Consider the following 4,907-nt stretch of genomic DNA (forward strand, 5'->3'; position numbering starts at 1 on the left):
AACTGGTTGCTTCCAAATAAGAGTGGAGAGTTCAGCTCTCCTTGCAGAACTGACATAAAAAAAAAAACAACTACAGCAATCATCAATGTGCACATTCCAGATTGCCAGACAGAATAACCTCCCTTACCTCCTCCTCAGAGCTAATTTTGGGGCTGCAGGGGGAGAAAAATGGGGGAACCCCATTGCGCTAGCTGAAGTCCTTGTGTGGGCTACCACCAGTGGGACTCATTCATTGTATCCAGCCCATGGGTTGCAACCCTCATTTCCCTTCCCACTGACTTCTGAGCCATGCCTTTAATTGCCATTAATTGGTTTATCATGTGCTTAACATTTTTGTTATGACAAGGGTTGGTTTCAAATCCAAGACTGGTTTCAGAGCCTTGCCTCCTACACTGCTTCCTTAGAGTCAACGGGGTGGGAGGAGGGGCGAGAGCACGAGCAGTAATGGATATGCGTGGCACTGAAGACTGAAGGCAAGGAATGCGGACGTTCCCTACCCAAGATTCTCCCTTATGAAAGAGGTTACAACATTTGGAGCTCTTTTTTTATATATATAAAAAAGCAAGCAAGTGGGACATAAATTACGGGTGGTGCAGAGAAAGAGAACAGAGAGAAGTTCTTCTTTCCTCTTCCATGTATGGGGCCATCCAATGAAGCTAAATGTTGGAAGATTCAGAACAGATAAAATAACACACTTCTTCACACAGCACAGTTGAATCCATGAAACTTGATAGCGCCACAATGTACTGATGGCCACTAACCTTGATTGGACAAATTCATGGAGGGCAAGAAGCTTACGAGTAGTCATAGTGGCTCCACTGTTGCAATATGCCTCTGAATACCAGTTTCTGAAAACAGGTGGGGAGATTGCTTTAGTGCCCATGTTCTGGTTGTGGTCTTCCTAAGGCCATCAGGTTGGCCATTGTGAGCACAGGGTGCCAGACTAGATGAATTTTATCAAGTGGGGCTCCTCATACGCTCTTGTGGGGGAGGGCTCTGGTGTCCTTGTCCTGCATGTGGGTTTCCTGGAGGAATCTGAATGGCCAACGTGAGAATAGGTTGATGGACTGTAGTGCCCTATGGTCTATGTTATGAGAACTAGATGGGCCTTTGGCTTCATCCAACAGGACTCTTTTAATGTTGAGGCCTCCATGAGGTCCTACCTTTTCCACTTTCTGTTGCTGCAATGTACCAATTTCCTTATTTATTGTTCCTTATTTGGTTGCAAGAGACGTTCTGAGTTGCACATTGTTTGGCAAGAGAGGCTCACCATGGCTCACATGGTTTCAACATTGGGTCTCGTGAATGCATCTCAGGTTTCAGGGCCAAGGAAGACCCCTCAGCCCAAGACTAAGGTGCTTCCTGTTAGGCAGAGCAGACAATTATTGGGCTGATGGACCATTGACCTGACTCAGTAGAAGGCAATTAACCTCTGCAATTTTCTTGGGGAGATTAATGCTGACTGCCTGGTTAAAAGAGAAGAGGGAGAAGGAAGCGCTAGATCTAAATGACAGGGCTGTGGGTAATCATTGGTGGAACCTCAATTAAATCCAAGGCAATTTCACAAAAGATGAGACAGATAAATTCAAAGGTGGAATGTGCGGTTTTCAGATGGCTGATGGAGGCCTGGAATCCAGAACACAACAAAGCAATTTGGGATTTCTGGCTCTCAACTGCTCATATCATCCCAGATTAATTAAGCCCTCAGGCAAAGATGGGTGTCTCTCTTTCCAGTTCAGGGCCCAAACATGAAACTGTATAAAAGGGACAGGGGAGCCCTGGACTTTTCAGATTGCTCCGTTCCTCTCTACATCCAAACGAATCTTCTTCTAACCAGGTAAGACTGATAATCTATTCATTTCTTTGTTTATTATACTTATGTTTGGCAGATTGACTACCAACGTAGGAATCGGCCTTATACCAAGTTGGACTGTTGGTCCACCTGGCGAAGTATTGTCTACACTGACTGGCAGTGGCACTCAAGCGTTACTGGCAGGTGATCTCCACCAACCCTTACAGGAGATGCTGGGGCTTGAACCCGGGTCCTTCTGCATGCAGAGCAGATGTTCTACCCACTGAGCTATGGACCTTCCTCTGCTGCTTCCAACTTGTAACAGGCAGGCATGGTGCAATATCTTTGGGGATGTTTGGGTGTGTGTATAGCAGTCTCCTTAAGCTCTGGCTGTTGATGATACAGTACAGTTCTTGACTCACCTTTTCAAAGGTGTGGTGGCCGAAGGAGCTTCGGTTGCACTCAAGGCCTGGTTGAGAGTCAATATCTTAATGCACCAAAGTGGCTCTTCCATTTGTCTTGACGAGGAACTCTTTATTATATATCTACTTACCTCTAATAACCCCATCAATGTCCAGGGAAATGAGGTTTCCAGGCTAAATTTTAACACAAGAGGTCACCAGCATGGATGGCTTTAACAAGGGACTAGAGAAATTCATGGAGGATGAGACTACAAGCCACAAGGGATTTGTTCTAGCTCCATTTTAGGAGGCAGTATGCCTCTGAAGAGCAGAGGATTCTGGGCCTCACAAGTGGGGAGGGTTGCTGTTACTTGTCCTGTTTGTGGGCTTCCCATTGTGGTATCTGGTTGGCCAATGGGAGAACAGGATGCTAAACTGGATGAGCCCTTTTTGGCTTGATCTGGCAGGACTCTTCTTACATTCATCCGGGGGTGGGAGGCAAGGAGGAGGCTGCCAGAGCTTTTTACAACAATCAAAAATAGTTCTCGTTACAGGTAGGTAGCCATGTTGGTCTGCCGTGGTCAAACCAAAATAAAATAATAATTAAAAAATCCTTTCTGTAGCACAATAGAGAACAATTAAAACAAAAAAATTCCTTCCAGTAGCACCTTTTTTTTTTTGTTTGTTTTTGTTTTGACTATGGCAGACCAACACGGCTACCTATCTGTAACAGAGAACAATTAAGTTAGTTATTGGTATGAGCTTTTGTGTGCATGCACACTTCTTCAAAAATAGAACACCCTTGCTTTCAAGCTTACAATCTCAAAGACATGGCACAAGAAGGAAAGGGCAGCGGGGGAAAGCAAACCCACTGTTTCTTAGGTAAAGGACCTTCACTTTGGCAGGAAGAAGGGAAGCACCATGACAGCTCCTTCTTTGGCTGAGGGACAGGGCCAAGTTGGTCTTCCCTTGCTGTGATGCTCTTGCTGGGAGGCTCCTCAGCTCTGTCTCCTAGAACAACTGCCACTTGGAGATGAGGAGCCTTTCTGGGGAAACCAGCTCCTGACCCTTTCTTCTTCAGCTTCAGATAAGCCTAGCTGGGTCAGGCCAAAGGCCCTCCTAGTCCAACATCCTCTTCTCACAGTGGCCAACCAGATACTTGTAGGAAACCTGCAAGCAGGACCCAGACACAAGAACAACTCTACCCTTCTGTGGCTTCCAGTAACTGGTATTCAGAAGTATTACTGCCCTCTGACCATGGAGGGCAGAGGAAAGCCACTGTGACTAGTAGATGTTGATAGCCTCATCTTTCATGAATCTGGACAATCCACTTTTAAAGTCATCCAAGATGGTAGCTATCACAGCCTCCTGTGGGAGCAGGTTCCATAGTACAAATCTGCGCTGTGTGAAGGACTTTCTTTTATCTGATCCGAATCTTCCAACATTCAGACTCATTAGATGTCCACAAGTGCTAGTGTTAGGAGAAAACATGTTCCTTATGCCCCCCACCCACCCCACAAATCCACAATTTATTCCAGACCAAATTTTCTAATCCATTAATATTTATCCTTCCTGTTGTTCTACAGCCAACTTCCAAAACACAGCCATGCATTCTAAAAGTCAATCCTGTGCTGTCCCATCAATTGGCCTTGGACATTGTGGACACGGCGGTGGATATGGCGGTGGATATGGCATCGGAGGTGGCATCATCGGAGGTGGTGGCATCGGAGGTGGCATCATCGGAGGTGGTGGCTTCGGTGGCGGCGTATCATCCAGCAGCCTTGGCATAGTCCCCGGGGCCAATGTTTCCTGCGTGAGCCAAATTCCACCATCAGAAGTGGTGATCCAGCCAGCTCCAGTTGTGTTGACCATCCCAGGACCCATCCTCACCTCAAGCGAGCCAATGTCTGTGGGAGGTTACAGTCCATGTGCTTCTGGTTATGGCTACGGGTCTTCTGGTTATGGCTATGGGTCTTCTGGTTATGGCTATGGGTCTTCTGGTTATGGCTATGGCTGTGGGGTGGGTTCCTCTTCTGGAGGTTACCTCGGTGGTGGCTACAGAGGTGGCCAGTCATCCAAGGGTTACCCCTGCTAAGCCATTGTGAGAAGACCAGGACTATCCAGAAATCGCCAACCCACCAGTATGGACTCTGTAGCCAAGTTTATGGGTCTGGGCTTCAACTAATTGAGCTCCAGACTTATGAATGGTTCGCCATAGATGTGAAAGATGAAAGCCCTGTTATGTATTCTTTTCTCCCAACTATTTACTTTCCATAAGTGTATATTCTCTTTTCCACATTGCTCTCCAGCTACATAAGGACCAAAGGTCCATCCTACATCTACACGTCTCTCTGTCTCTCTTCTGAGAGATTATTCTCTTGTTACGTAGCTTGGTTGTATGTTTTCTTGATACTCTTCATTTTCTAATAAAGCTTCCTTTGCATCATAAACCAGCTTCTTGCTGTTCTTGTTTGGGTAATAATAATAATAATAATAATAATAATAATAATAATAATAAGTTTGACCAAACTCCGGGAGACAGTGGAAGGCAGGAGTGCCTGACATTCTCTGGTCCAGGGGGTCACGAAGAGTCGGACACGACTAAATGACTGAACAACAACAGATTGATCAGGTCAACATCAGGTAGGGAACCCCTTGTTTATGGGGACTGATGCTACTACAGGTGCAAGCAGGAATCAACTTACAAGTCCCTA

At 46.0% G+C, this 4,907-nt stretch overlaps 1 long non-coding RNA gene across 1 annotated transcript; it reads left to right on the plus strand.

The window, feature by feature from the left end:
- The first annotated feature begins 1,665 nt into the window (after positions 1-1,665).
- LOC308465837 lies at positions 1,666-4,643 on the plus strand. The gene is made up of 2 exons (XR_013980573.1): positions 1,666-1,837; positions 3,780-4,643. It is a non-coding gene; the product is annotated as an uncharacterized lncRNA (long non-coding RNA).
- Positions 4,644-4,907: the final 264 nt, after the last annotated feature.

This window comes from Podarcis pityusensis (assembly GCF_964106645.2).
Source record: "Podarcis pityusensis genome assembly, chromosome: 16".
NCBI lineage: Eukaryota > Metazoa > Chordata > Lepidosauria > Squamata > Lacertidae > Podarcis > Podarcis pityusensis.